The sequence below is a fragment of the Schistocerca serialis genome, chromosome 10, assembly GCF_023864345.2.
Source record: "Schistocerca serialis cubense isolate TAMUIC-IGC-003099 chromosome 10, iqSchSeri2.2, whole genome shotgun sequence".
NCBI lineage: Eukaryota > Metazoa > Arthropoda > Insecta > Orthoptera > Acrididae > Schistocerca > Schistocerca serialis.
The window spans coordinates 198,885,477-198,902,011 of record NC_064647.1 but is presented as its reverse complement, the minus strand read 5'-3'; the positions used below and the strand labels follow the sequence as shown (position 1 = coordinate 198,902,011).

The 16,535-nt window shown below is 39.8% G+C and overlaps 1 protein-coding gene across 1 annotated transcript in view; it reads left to right on the top strand.

Moving 5' to 3' along the window:
* The first annotated feature begins 751 nt into the window (after positions 1-751).
* Positions 752-16,535, top strand: part of LOC126424683 (uncharacterized) — a 223,591-nt gene continuing 207,807 nt past the window's right edge. Inside the window, exon 1 of the mRNA XM_050087410.1 lies at positions 752-799. The gene's annotated coding sequence lies outside the window, so the exon portion shown is untranslated. The remainder of the gene's footprint in view (positions 800-16,535) is intronic.

Sequence of the window (16,535 nt, the reverse complement as noted above, 5' to 3'; positions counted from 1 at the left end):
TATAGGCTCCAATCGATATGTTCAAAAACACATGAGAGGCACTGCAATAAATGCTTTGCTGTTAGCAAAGGTACTCACATCGGTCGTCTGGTAAAGCCCATTAACACAGAATTTCTGCACACACGCGCAACGGATACGTTCGTCGTACGTCTCACATCGATTTACACAGTGCTGTATGTTTGTTAGCACTGACAACACTACGCAAACGCAGCTGCTCTCAGTCTATTAGTTAAGGCTGTCAGCTTTTGTGTTGTCTGTGGTCAGAGGTTATGCCTACAACTTAGTATTGTCGGGACACTCTCGACACAATGGATCACAGGATATTGAACTTTCTAATGATGTCCGAAATGAAATATCCGTTGCGTCATCCCACTTTCGATGTTTGTTAATCCCTGTCGTGGGGCCATAATCACGTCAGAAACCGTTCCACAAGAATCACTAGGGTACAAATGACATTACGCTTTTCCTCTGCTTGCGATTTATGAACTAATTGAGTTTGTTGTCTGTTATGGTGATGTAAACATTTTAAACGCTACAGTTAATGTAGTAAAATTTTGTAAAAACAAAAGAACAAAAAATGCGGAAGCGATGTGTAACAGGTGTGCATGTTTTGGTGTGTGGCAGTGTCTCCGGCTTCTGGACGCGCCTCGTGGAGGAGGAGGCGGCGGCTGCGGCGTCCGGGTGGGCGGTCGGGGGCGGCGTGGCTGGAGGCGGCGCGGGAATGCAGCCGCTGGCCAAGCTGCGGCGTTCGGCGGACGCAGCCTCTGGGGCTGAAGACGACGCCGTACGGCAGCAGCAGGTGAGGCGAGAACCGGTAGAGTGCTCACTCCAAAACAAATGCAAGTAGGACGCTCACTCCGAAACAAATGCAAGTAGGGCGCTCACTCCAAAACAAGTGCAAGTAAGGTGCTCATTTCAAAACAAGTGAAAGGACTGTACTCACTCCGCAACAAGTGCAAGTAAGACACTCACTCCAAAACAAGTGCAAGTAGGGTGCTCACTCTAAAACAAGTGCAAGTAGCGTGCTCACTCCAGAACAAGTGCAAGTAGGGCACTCACTCCGAAACAGTGCAAGTAGAGCACTCACTCTGAAACAAGTGCAAGTAGGATGCACACTTCAAATCAAGTGCAAGTATTGCACTCACTCCGAGACAAGTGCAAGTAGGGTGCTCACTCCAAAACAATTGCAAGTAAGGTGCTCACTCCAAAACAAGTGCAAGTCGGACGCTCACTCCGAAACAGTGCAAGTAGAGCACTCACTCTGAAACAAGTGCAAGTAGGATGCTCACTTCAAATCAAATGCAAGTAGGGTGCTCACTCCAAAACAATTGCAAGTAGGATGCTCACTCCAAAACAAGTCCAAGTGGGACGCTCACTCCGAAACAAGTGCAAGTAGGATGCTCACTTCAAATCAAGTACAAGTAGTGCGCTCACTCCAAAACAAGTGCAGGTAGCGCACTCACTCCAGAACAAGTGCAAGTAGGGCGTTCACTCCAAAACAAGTGCAATTATAACGCTCACTTCAAAACAAGTGCAAGTAGGGCACTCACTCCGAAACAAGTGCAAGTAGGATGCTCACTTCAAAACAAGTGCGCTCACTCCGAAACAAGTGCAAGTAGGGTGCTCACTCCAAAAAGTAGGGCGCTCACTCGGAAACAAGTGCAAGTAGGATGCTCACTTCAAAACAAGTGCGCTCACTCCGAAACAAGTGCAAGTAGGGTGCTCACTCCAAAAAGTAGGGCGCTCACTCGGAAACAAGTGCAAGTAGGGCGCTCTCTCCAAAACAAGTGCAATTAGGGTGCTCAACTTCAAAGCAAGTGGGTCTGATTTACTTTTCCATACCTCCGAACATTTTGATTTGTTGATTCAATCTTGACAGCCAAAAAGTCATTTTTGCAGACAGTGTATATCCCTTTCAACTGTTTCACGCCACTATGCAACTGAGGCCTGCATAACTGCATGGTAGAAGTCGAGACCTGGACATTTGAGCCACTGCTTAGCAGCCTGCACAGGAACTGTCATTTTCCAACCTTGTTCTGTGAAGGGATTTATACAGTTTACTGAACAGGTTGCAGATCAGGGCTTTAGGGCAGCTGTTGGCGCCTAGATTGATGGGAGTACGGTAGTGCGAGCCTAGACGAATTTGTTGCAAGGCCATAACTGACGAAAGCTTTGTTCATCGGCGACGATTGGCCAAAAATGTTCAAATGTGTGTAAATTCCTAAGAGACCAAACTGCTGAGGTATCGGTCCCCAGACTTACAAACTACTTAAACTAACTTATTCTAAGAGCAACACACACACACACACACACACACACACACACACACACACACACACACAAACACACGCCCGAGGGTGGACTGGAACCTGTGACGGGAGTGGCCGCGCAATCCGTGACATGGCGACTCAAACCACGCGGCCGCTCCGCGTGGCAGGATTGGCCGAGTTCTGGCACAGTGAAAAGGTCCCAGTCTAGACGGTGGCAGAAGTGATTTTGGGGAGTCAGCCGAGTACTTTGCCATGCTACTGCAGAGTAATTTCATTCGCGGTTTTACCTGTTCTTAGCTTCTTTTTCGCACTCGTACTACGATCGGCCACCAAGGCGGAGCCTGTTTCCATGCAGAGGCCGACCATGAATAGCAGCCGTCATCAGCACGCCGGCTTGAGCCACACTTTCGGTAATACACACAATTTCGGCTCGCAGGTCTCGTTGATTTTTCAGCCGGCCGAAATTCGAATCGAGGTTTCTCAACGTTGCCTCCTTAGATGACATCGTGGTACCGCATCCGATTACCGGCTTATTTATCGATATTGTACATTTCACCTGTTCTCTTCGCTCACCTTAGAGAAGCACACTGAATTCCACGCGATGTCGTTTGTAGAAGGTTCTTACCAACACCTCTATCAAGTGAGGACTATTTACATTTTTGGTTTATATCAATATACATGATCGTTTCTTGTACAAATTCAAGATCAACTTTGTGTTATGTATAAAGAAAATAAATCTAACAGCAAATTTAATAATTTTTTCATAATGTGGGGCCACAGTCATAATATATTTCTTTAAGTCAGTACAGCCATTAGACTACTATTTTTTTATTTGCAGTGTTACACTAACACGACCATGATTTCGGCTTAAAATTCCATTATGAAGTGTTTTAATGTTATACAGTGTCTAAGATGGCATACTGTCGTATGTAAAATACTCTATTAGACACATTGTGTAAGGGTAAATATTTCTGGTAAAATTCTACTGCTTTATCACTGAGTACCCCCTTGTCTCCTGAGTTGACCCTTAGACAATGTGTCCAATAGTGTATTTAAATACGACAGTATGGCATCTTAGGCATTGCATAACATTAAAACACTTCATAATGGCATTTTAAGCCGAAACGATGATCGTGTAAATGTAACACTGCAAATTAAAAAAACAGTCTAATGGCGGTACTGACTTTAAAGTAACTGTAAATTTGTAGGATGGCATTTATCTGTTAAACGATCACACTCACCACAATCCTTTTTCCGTCATCATTTTTGGAGGGGAACTTCTATTAGTTAATGAATAAATCACACAGGAGGCTAACCACCTCACATGGGATTTATATGAGGGCTAGAACGCGATTGCGTTACACACCTTGAGCAGATTCAGTATGCCCATGTAGCTGGTGTAGGGAGGCGTGCCGGCACATAGACGGTGTGGCAGCCAGCCTGGATGTGGTTTTTAGGCGGTTTCCCACAGCTCAACAGGTGAATGATGGGTTGGTACTCACAGTTATATTCTGTGGGAGCGGTAACCATGTGGCAACGAGAGGGGAATGCGGTAATTCCTTAAACTAACCATGTGAGATCATACCAACGCTGCGCCAATGTGGGACAAAGGGATAACAAAAATACGAAGAAAATCAAACAATGGAAAATCCAGGATGGAATGTAACAATATTAGAGAAGGAAAGTTGCTACTCACCATTTAGCGGATATTCTGAGTCGCAATAGGCACAACAAAGTTTCAGTTATCTGAGATTGGCTGTGATTTGCATTACATCATGATTCTGCCCCTTAACTTTCTTATCAGTTAAGGCTGCTAGTTTCCATCTTTTATAATTTTACATACAGAATTCACATGTCTTGTGCCCGTAACCACCACGTTGATATATAGCCCTTATTAGGGTACCATTACGCAGAGCTTCACCACACTATGGAAGATGAGATACGTGATTACAATTTTTGCACTGTGATGCAAGTAACTTGAAAATGCCCAAGGGGACAGAATTAAGTAATAGCAGAAAAGCATGAAATAAGTTGTCTATTTCAAAAATAAAAACAGATGATGACTTCCCTCAAACCATCACTTTTCTTGGGGAAGTTCTGCTTTTCAGTTTCTTCTTCTCCAGTTCAGAGTGATGTAACCAGGTGTCGCCTCGCGTCACAATTCTTGCAAGGAAGCCATCTGAAGAATTCTTGTATGTTGAAAGATATTGTCTTTCGTGTGTGTTCGGGGCTGTCCGTCAACATGCCCGGGACCCACTATAACACAAATAAGATGGAAAAAATAGCGAAGTGAAACTAAGCAGTTGAAAGTGATGTGCACTGTAGATTATTAAGCCTTTCCATTACCTAAACGGTGGTCTTCAAGGCGTATGATCAGTGCGGAAAACTGGTATGCAGACTTCTGCGTTCAGACATTACACTAGCTGACAGAAAATTTCATCGTTTTGGTTACACGATGATAACGGGGACAATATTAGTCCCTAACACTGTTCTGCTTTGCTCCCTTTATCTTCACTGCTTATCTGGAGGTGTTTTAGCTCACCTGGCATTTTCTATAGATGTCTCGTGGATGCCGTTTGTAGCTTGAAGATGATGGGTACGAAACCCTTCGAAACGTTGCGAGAAGACGACGCCTTTACTCGGCTGATCACCCGAGAAGATTTCACGAATGGAATACGTCGAGAAAGTCTCAAATCACATTTATAATGAAACATATTCGAAATACTGCAGTTACATTTAAATAACCTTAAATTAAATAAATATTCCTACGGCTGGACCATAAAGAAGCTCTAACACACATTATTAAATACATGAACAATTAAATAAACATATATCAAAAGAAAAGAAGCAAAAGGTAGGCCAGGAGCCTAATGTCTCTGTGCTACACAGCAAATAATTGATCAGTTTCTTCATTAATAGCTTATATCGGATATTAACGAAGACATAGATGAATCAATACATTTATAAGCATGCTGCAACCTTTTGTTCGTGTAACTGTGAAATACTTATGGCCTGACGCAATCGATAGTAAACGGCCACTTTGACTTCCAATAACTCATGTACTATTTAAGTTACATGACTGTAATTCATACCAATTTAGGTTTACACTAATAGCTTTCTAAAGACACGTAGATCGACGAAATCGGATGAAGCGTTAAGATTTTGGAAATTAGTTGCTGGGTGTTACTTCTATAATTTATCATTAGATACTAAACTTTAAACTATTAAATATATTGAAAATCTGATTACACCATCAGAATCGCCGTGTAAATAATGGTAATGTACATGTTTCTTTTTGAGGTATCATGATTCATCTGGCTACGATTAATTTCTGTCCGAACTGTGAACTGTCTGCCATTAAGGTTCTCGAAGTCCGCCATACTTGGCACTCCCGGCACTGACATGTCCTTCATTGTCACAAAGCACCGTCCTCGCCACAGCAGAATTCCCAGCCACGCGGCTGGACCATGCGCTGGGGCTACCTACCCCCCTCTCGTCCGGCTAGTGTTCGCCACCACCTGTTTGCAGCCGGACCCCGGCTTTGTCGAGCGCCCTGTGCGGCCGACCAAGCTACGAACATACACTCCTGGAAATTGAAATAAGAACACCGTGAATTCATTGTCCCAGGAAGGGGAAACTTTATTGACACATTCCTGGGGTCAGATACATCACATGATCACACTGACAGAACCACAGGCACATAGACACAGGCAACAGAGCATGCACAATGTCGGCACTAGTACAGTGTATATCCACCTTTCGCAGCAATGCAGGCTGCTATTCTCCCATGGAGACGATCGTAGAGATGCTGGATGTAGTCCTGTGGAACGGCTTGCCATGCCATTTCCACCTGGCGCCTCAGTTGGACCAGCGTTCGTGCTGGACGTGCAGACCGCGTGAGACGACGCTTCATCCAGTCCCAAACATGCTCAATGGGGGACAGATCCGGAGATCTTGCTGGCCAGGGTAGTTGACTTACACCTTCTAGAGCACGTTGGGTGGCGCGGGATACATGCGGACGTGCATTGTCCTGTTGGAGCAGCAAGTTCCCTTGCCGGTCTAGGAATGGTAGAACGATGGGTTCGATGACGGTTTGGATGTACCGTGCACTATTCAGTGTCCCCTCGACGATCACCAGTGGTGTACGGCCAGTGTAGGAGATCGCTCCCCACACCATGATGCCGGGTGTTGGCCCTGTGTGCCTCGGTCGTATGCAGTCCTGATTGTGGCGCTCACCTGCACGGCGCCAAACACGCATACGACCATCATTGGCACCAAGGCAGAAGCGACTCTCATCGCTGAAGACGACACGTCTCCATTCGTCCCTCCATTCACGCCTGTCGCGACACCACTGGAGGCGGGCTGCACGATGTTGGGGCGTGAGCGGAAGACGGCCTCACGGTGTGCGGGACCGTAGCCCAGCTTCATGGAGACGGTTGCGAATGGTCCTCGCCGATACCCCAGGAGCACCAGTGTCCCTAATTTGCTGGGAAGTGGCGGTGCGGTCCCCTACGGCACTGCATAGGATCCTACGGTCTTGGCGTGCATCCGTGCGTCGCTGCGGTCCGGTCCCAGGTCGACGGGCACGTGCACCTTCCGCCGACCACTGGCGACAACATCGATGTACTGTGGAGACCTCACGCCCCACGTGTTGAGCAATTCGGCGGTACGTCCACCCGGCCTCCCGCATGCCCACTATACGCCCTCGCTCAAAGTCCGTGAACTGCACATATGGTTCACGTCCACGCTGTCGCGGCATGCTACCAGTGTTAAAGACTGCGATGGAACTCCGTATGCCACGGCAAACTGGCTGAAACTGACGGCGGCGGTGCACAAATGCTGAGCAGCTAGCGCCATTCGACGGCCAACACCGCGGTTCCTGGTGTGTCCGCTGTGCCGTGCGTGTGATCATTGCTTGTACGGCCCTCTCGCAGTGTCCGGAGCAGGTATGGTGGGTCTGACACACTGGTGTCAATGTGTTCTTTTTTCCATTTCCAGGAGTGTACAATATTTCCAGGGCGCCACAACTCGCCCGTGTCTCACAGTGTCCTATCACCTACAGCGCATGTCCTTTCTCCTTTCAGTACCGATCATGACTCCTGCAGGCGCTTAACTACCTTTTCGCGGCTTTCTCCCCCTGCTCACTTTTGAGTGGTCCATCTCAACATCTAATAAAAGTTCACCTTAATTAAAACATCGAATTTTTCTCTTAAAAATTATTAAAGTGGTTGAAATTTTTAAATGATTGTCCTCAGTACATACAAGACCACCGGTATGGTTTGAAGTTAACATTTAATAGTAATCTGCAAAAGCAAGTTGTGAGCGATATTCGGCTTGGCGCCACGTCTGCACGATTAATCCCCGCTGCTCCAGCATAGGAAGACTCTCGAACGTTCCATGATACCACACTAAGTGACCATCCGCTGTCGCGTGGTGTGAAGTCAGCTACCGACTACCGGCTACTAATGCAGCTTCGTCCTATACAGAGCAGCCTATAATGTAATGTAGGAATACAAGTGGGGTGCAGTGTGGCATAAATACCACTCCTCGTGGTGCAAACCATTTTCAACTGCCACTGTTTCAATATTCTGCTCACACTTGCTTCTCCTGCTCTACTTTTTTGAGACTTGTTTCATGAAAATGCGTTAGCCAGATTGTCAACACAATGAACTGTGTTAGGAGTCTGTCCAGTCACGGTCTGCCGCTGTGCCAGATGTCCCGGCGTATCGGCGTGCCCCCTCTCAATAGACACTCTGCTTACCCGAAGCCACACCCACATTCTTCAGTTTTTTGGGTTTATTTATCACTGCCTCGTTCTCAGAAGATGGAAACTCTATGACAACATGGTGCTTCAGACGCGCACCAAGTGCACCAGCCAACTTGACAGAATGTTATGACAGAGCACCTTATGGAAGCAGGTTGAATTAAATTTGTATACAGGTGGGAACAATGTACAAATCTGTGGCATTTGTGAATAGCAAATATGTATAACAAAAGTTGTATTTTTTGAAATATGTGCATTTCTTTTGGAATGATCCTCGTACACTAGTCTTTGTAAAACTTACAACAGCAAGTAGATGTGTGAATACAATACAGATTATGGGAGGGCTATATAAGTATGATTCTAAATTCCAGGAGTTTAAAACAAAAACTGTTTTTGCATGCAGCACATTAATTTTTTATTTTATTTGTGCGCCCTAGTGTGTCAACCTTATTTACAAGGCATCTTCAGTCAGTGTCTGAAATATTACGTTATTTTCTTTTCGTTTGCATGTATAGGTTATAGTTTTGAAAGAGTTCCTGCAAGTTCTTTTTAATAAAATAGAAATTTACTTACAGATCAGCATGTAATTCAGTATTTGTATGCCAAACAGATTTCTCTGAACTGGAAAATTGGTTGAAAGTTTCCACTTCTTTTGTGGTTGCTCTGTTTTCGAAACATAGCTCTATAACTGCCACAGAAGCTAGCCTGCAGACGTTGTGGCCTGGGTATACCGTTGAGAAACAGAACACAGGTAGTATATGGGCCTATTGGATCAACTAGGAGTGTTAATGTCCATTATTCTCAAAAGAATTTTAAAAATTGAATTACATTTTAAAACTGTTATTTTTAAAATGTATGATAAAAATTGATTCAGGTTATACAAACTAAATTAGAGTTTATTTTTATTTCAAATAGATGGTAAAATTAGGATTAGATTTTATAAATCCAATATTTACAGTCGATGATGATATATTTTAATAGTTACTAGTACATTAACATGCAACATTTTAAACATGTGTTTAACATGGTTAAAATTGAATAAGTTATATATATATATATATATATATACATATATAACCTCTTCTTTCACCTATATATATATATATATATATATATATATATATATATATATGAAAAACTGAATCTGATTATATGCAGCTGTAATACTAAGTAAAATATTATACCTTAAATGATGCAGTTTGAAAAAGCAACTATGACTGATCTATGTGATCTACCTAAATATAATCAACCAGTTTTTTTCAGAATTGTACACAGTAGTTAGTTATGGTGAAAAATGTTATCATTGTTATACTAATACACCATGGCTTCATAATAACCTAGTCCATACATCCAAACATTTTTTAACCATTTTATGAATTTGTATAAAGCAAATAGTGAAGGAGTGCATATGATTATGATTAAAGCTAATGCAATGAACCATGTTTTAGAGTTGTTCAGTATATTTAACAAACATTACAACAGCAAAGCTTTTCCATAAAAATATTTTAATGCAAAGATAACTGAGTCATTAAATATTATTCACCACATAGAAGTACATCATGTAGAACATAACAAAGATTTATGGTAACAATTTTGAAAATTATTAATAGGTAAATTGGAATAAAATAAAAATTGGAATAAAATTAATCACTTATTCACCTATTCTAGAACCCTAGATCAATCAAAGCATCAAGAGTTTATAAAAAATGTAAAAATATTGAAGAATCAAATGGACTTTCATTAGCATCATGCATTAGTACCAGTGATAATAGTATTGCATTGGATGAATATGAAGATAATTCACTTGTAGTATTTTATGACATTAAATTGGGAAATCACGATATTGTAAGAACAGATGTTATACTAGAGGTAGACAAAGGAATAGGCTATTTTTATTTAGCACAAAAAACATAAAGACACCAAAATAATGTCAGAGATAATCTCCATTTTTTAAATTTTTTAGACAAGATGATACAAAACCAAAACTCATTTATTATGAATTTGTTGGGTCCAGAGCTTGCTAAACAAACTATTTTACAGTATATGAAAAATATAAAATGGAAGATCAACCCATTTTAATGACAACAAGGAATTGAAGGAATAGGTGATAATGTATTAAAAGCTATTGAAGAAAATATAGAAGCCAGCCAGTGTGGCTGAGCAGTTTTAGGCATTTCAGTCTGGAACCACACGACACTATGGTCACAGTTTCTAATCCTGTCTTGGGCATGGATGTGTGTGATGTCCTTAGGTTGGTTAGGTTTAAGTGGTTCTGAGTTCTAGGGGACTGATGACCTCAGTTGTTAAGGCCCATAGTGCTCAGAGCCATTTGAACCATTTTCAAAATAGAGAAGTTGAAAAACAAATAGTTCCGTGCCATAATCACAATTATCATTATCATTTAAATGAATTTAACAACATACCACCAATTAAACAGTATGGTTATATGTTAACTGAATATGAAATACAAGCTGTTTTGAGTAATGATGAAGAAGACAAAAATTAAATGATAAAGCACATAATATAAAAATAAATGATAAAGAAAAAATGACGAAAAGTAAATATAAGTGGAACACTGTTAGATAGAGATTTTGGGTTAAGGCCTATTGGTGTGTTTAAATAGATTGGTAATTTACCAGTGGATAATTTACAATCAGAGGTAGAGAATATGATGGGTCATATAGATTGTTGAAACTTTTGCTACATAATATATTACTAAGGATGATTTGAATTGTAAATTTGTATCTATTGATTTATCAAATTATGCTAATATGTTGTTTGATTCAGTAGCATTATATTTTGATAAGGATCCATATAAAATAAAATCATCTGGGGGTGTTAAATACAATAATTTGATAAAATAAATTTTTGATTCCTTTCCAAAATTAACACAAACAACATGCTATTCATGAAATGAGAACACAGGTGAAGGATTTATTAAATATACAGTAATAAACCAGCTGAATATTTGTGCCTGAATGATATACATGAATTCATCGATAGATTGAATGTTGTTCATGGTGAGGGGATAGCTGGTAACAAAAAAATTTACGATGAAAAAGTTAGAATAACAAAAATGTTAATGAAAATAAATTTAATGATTTTATTATCAACAACCCAAAAGGCATACCTTCTTTGATTAATTTCTAAATAATCTGCCTATTACATTTCAGAAGAATGAGAAATATGGAAAAGGGGTAGTTAACACATAAATTAACAATTACCATTTGAAATGCATCTACTAAGATATAATTATTGTGGTCCATGTACAAAATTAGATGAAAGATTTAGAGGAGGTGAAGGTACAAATCTATACATTAAGTTTGTAAACAACATGATACTGCATCAGAGGTTATAAAGATATAGAGTGTGGGCATAGATAAATAAAATACTACAGAATGTAACAAAAGAGAGAATGTTAATAATAATGAATCAACTGATGAAACATTAGCTGCTACAGGTATTGGAAGTGTAATGTATCAAAAAAGAAAATTAGGTGTAGGTGTTAATATTGATGACAGTGGATGGAATTATAATACATATTCTTTTTGTATACAAATTAATAATTTTAGTCTTGATTACACTGTGGTGGTATGTCACGCACCAAAGGTAACATCAATTGAAATTGAACTCAATAGGATTAGTTATATAGTACTGACAATTTTTAACTGATACACAAAAAAACAAAAAAAGAGATAAAAACTGGCAAAAATATACTCATATCATTAGGCATACCTATTGTGAAAAATATTATCGGATTTCTAACAAAAAAGAAAGAGGATAGTGGACTAGCACACAACAAAGATGGACGTTTACCATTATTAATTAACTGTCTGGTTTAGGTTATGTGGGTTCATTAGCAAGTGGAGCAGCTACAGTCACAGCCTCAGTTCATAATAAACAAAAAATGCGAATGTAGCAGGGCAAAAGAGGCACAATTTAGCCTCAGAAAATAGGTACAGGATTTAAAAAATGTTGCAAAAGAAAGTCAGTATGTACCCAGTTGTACTCAGTAATTTTGATATAGAAAATCTTGCTAAAAATTATAAATTATTCATTTTCATGGTATATACATGATTGATGACTTACCTACTGATCCTAGAGAATATGCATGTGAAATTGTTAACATAGGCACTTAAAATCATAATGAACACACTGGATTTGTTATTATAAAACGAATAATACAACAATAGCATTTGACTCATTTGCTGGTAGGGTGGAAATATAACTACTTAAGTATTAGGTCAAATTGAATTATCTGACAATACAGAGAGAATACGAGATAATATTTGTAGACATTTATGTCTATTTGTACCAAAAATAGTATCTGATGGTTATAAATAAATGATATTTTAAATGTAATAAATGGACAGTTTTTGGAAAAATAAAAATCACTCGAATCTTTGGGATCAAGAATTAAAAAAGATTTGGATCCAAATATAAAAAAAAGTAGTTAGTCAATTTTGTAATGAAGTAGACTACATTTTTGAAACAGATAACACTTACATTGATTTCAATGGTAAAAGATTAGTAGTTGTAAATGATCCAATTGATAAAACGAATGGAGTTAGCAAAAGATATTTAAAAATGCACTAAATAATCTTGTTACAAAATCTGAATACACACATATTATTCTACAAGGGTAATCGCAAAAGTAAGGTCTCTTTTTTTTTTTAATAAGTACATAGACCTGTTTATTTCTACAATGGTTTACATCAGTTTACAGCTTGAAGATTTAGCTATTTTTCAACATAATCACCATTTCTGTCGATGCATTTTTGTAGACACTGTGGCAGTTTTTGCAGGCCCATGTCATACCACCTCGCCGTCATACTGTTCAGAAAGTTATGAACCTCTTCTTTCACCTCATCGCCGGAGCTGAATCGCTTTTCGGCCAAATGTTCTTTTAACCTAGGGAACAGGTGATAGTCACTGGGCGCCAAGTCAGGACTATAGGGTGGGTGGGTGATCATGTTTCACTGATACTGTTGCAGGAGAGCAACGGTTTGCCGAGTGATGTGTGGGCGAGCGGTGTCATGGAGAATGTGTACGCCCTTGCTCAACATTGCTCTTCTCCGGTTCTGAATTGCCCGTTTGTGTTTTTTCAGAGTCTCACAGTACCTGTCAGCGATAATTGCGGTCCCAGATATTCAGCTTTTCTAAATGGAACAGACTAAAAGTATGGTAAATTACAATGCCATAGGTGTCTGTTGCAGGATTCTAGTGGGAGTTGTTTCTGAGACACTGTTTTTTGAAAATTTTCCACACTTTGACTTGTAAAATACCTGTGGTGGGACATGCTGAAGAGCAACTCAAGTGCATACACTAGTTATTTGGATTCTGACCAGTAACAAGTCAACTGACCGCCACAGACAGTGCTCAAAATCACCGCTGACAGCGGCAATACACGCGTCCAGTCTGGTATGGAACGACTGCTACACACGTTGAAAGGTGGCTACACTGAGCCACTGCGCCAGAGATTGCGCCAAAGAGTACTATTAAGCCGCCTCCACAGTGCCTGTTAAGAACTCGTAGCAGGCAGTGCGTGGGCAGAGCTCGTAGAAGTCAGTGCTTGTCGAGGACTCGTAGTAGTCAGTTCGTGTTAAGATGTGCTAGGGGGCAAGGCTTGTCGAGATGTTGTAGTAAGGAGTGCTTGTTCCATGTTTTATGCAGTTATTTGATGGGAGAGATAGCAGATGTTATTCTAATGGAAATACTGTAATGATCAGAGTGCTTTTCGTCAATATATATGAAGGTAAAATATTGCGTGTTTTTTCATTAATTCCATGTTTCAAATAATGCGTCATTACAGGTTCAGTCAACAAAGCATCTGGCGTGTGTTCTTGTATTAGAGTTTAATTCTGCTTTCCTTACGCAATTGTAGTATTTGTAATTTTCTTTTATCACGTCAGTATAATAGGTATTTAAAAATTCTTGTCTTGTTGGAGAAGAACCGTGCCAGATGTGTACGTTGAGTCACACTCCCACATACAGAACAGTTATACTTGTGCTTTGGTTTTGTAGGTTTTATAGTTGCTGGGGACTTAATTAATTAACTGTGTTTATGAAAATTTTCATTTCATTCTTTGTTGTTGTTCTTTGCAGTCAGATAGCGTAATAATTCTAGTCAGGGCCAACCGATTACGAGACTTGCGTAATCGGACTTACAGCTACCAAAAACTAAAAATATTTTCAATCTTATTTAATTAAGCCCCCATGCACGTGGCGACCCTGCCAGGATCGTCCCTTGGAATCTTCTGATTGTAAAAATAGTAGACAGTAGTATTGTTGTAGTAATTTGTAGTTTAGTAATTGTAGTTTATATTGCAAGTGTAGATTTGGTAATTGGCATTCTTCTAATGGTATTTTTCAAAATTTAATTTTTATTGTCTTGTCTATGGGTTTGACAATTTAGTGCAATTATTTCAATTGTTCGATTAATCGTGTTTGAGGGAAACATTTCATGTGAGTGGTATTGTTGGAGATAAGGAGTCATTGTGTATAATTTTCGTACAGTGACGAATTTTTTGTATGTTTTGTAAATGATTATGCAGTCAATGAAAAAGGCGAAAATGATGAATAGTGAGAATGATGAAATTGTTAACATGGCGAACTCGCCAACAGAGGAAAACAGTGCGATGAATAATGAAGTGGAAAACAATGTAATAAGTCGGGAAAATAGTCCGGAACCAGTTCAAGATTTTTCTCAATTAGAAAATTCACAGAATACGAGATTAACGATAGAAGAATCTGGAATAGTATCGAACACAGATAGCTTTACAGCCATGACGAAGGAAGCTGGTTTTGTGAGAAATGATAGGGGCGAAAGGAATCTCGAACAAGTTAATATGGAGCAGTTGATGAGTGTAATATTAAATTTTCGATCTGAATTTAAAACTGAGATGGGAACAATGGAAACACGGTTTGGATCTGAATTACAAACACAGATGGGAACAATGGAAACACGGTTAGACTCACTTGGATCACAGTTAGGATCTGAATTAAAAACTGAGATGGGAACAATGGAAACACGGTTAGACTCACTTGGATCACAGTTAGGATCTGAATTAAAAACAGAGATGGGAACTTTGGAAACACGGTTAGATTCACGAATAGGGACATGTTTCAAAAATATGAAAGACGAATTAAGGAAAGAAATCAGAGAAGAAGTACAACCGATTTTGAATGCTCACAATAATAGATTAATTGCAGTAGAAGTCAGACAAAGGGAACAGGATAGAGAACAGGAAGAAAGAGATCGCGTGATAGTACAGAAATTTTCAGAGTTAAATTTACAACGTGCAAAACATAAGGAAGAAATATTTGAGAGAATCGAGGAATCCGTACCAAATGACAGATTAAATAACCTAACACAACAGTATGAACAGTTAACTACTAAATGTGTTAATACTGAAACCCGAGTCGCGACACTTACGGAAGACGTAAATAAACAGAAAGAACAAATAGGTGATTTATCGGAAAGAGTTGAGGAGATTTCAGACAAATTGACAAATCTTAGTTTAAATGGGGACAGAGATTCGGATGATACAGCACCATTGCCATTTGCAGAAACCGAAGAGTATCAGAACATAAATAAGCATGTTGAAAATCAGGGAAAATTTAATGAACGCGTTAAAAGGGAAGTTGAGGCATTACGAAAGCAAGTCAAACAGATCGAAGGCGAAATTGTAGGAAAAAACAGCAAAAGAAATTTGGAATCACAGATAGCAGAGGGGTATGAAGAAAGTAATTTGTTTCATGTACGGGATGCAACAAGAGAGCGCCAGGCGCGTGAATTTAACAATAATCGTCATTGTGACTGGGACAGACGCGGTAGGTCTTTGTCGCCACGAGGCGAAAACTTTGACTATAAACACTTTTTGACTGTTCGGAAATTTAAGATCTTCCGCAATTCTAAGAATGACATACATCCATGTGCATGGTTAGATCAGTTTATGTATGTACTTCCACCAAATTGGCCACTAAGTCACAAACTGGAATTTATGTGTGGATATTTAGAAAACGAACCGGCGACGCGGATGCGCGCACTTATTAGAGATTGTAATAATCTAAATGATTTTTATCATGCATTTCTATCGGCATATTGGTCCGAAAACACACAAGACAGAGTCAAACATAGTCTGATTATGCAGCGTAACTTTAAACAGTCTGAGTTCCGCACGCCAGCGGAATATTTTGAAGACATGATTCGAAAGAATCAGTTCCTTTCCAACCCTTACAGCCCGACTGAATTAATCCGCATTTGTTTAACTAAGCTGCCACAATCCATAAGACAAATTGCTTTAGCCGGAAGATGTAAAGACGACATTGAGACTTTTAAGACTTTGTTGCAAGAACTCGAGTATGACAACGACGACGGGACTTCTTGTAACTTTTTCAGTAACAGTAATTACAATAGATTTTCAGAGAAAAGAGATAGTGATCGGAACGGGCGTTATATGGGTAACTTTGAGAATGACAGACGTAACAGACAGGACAAT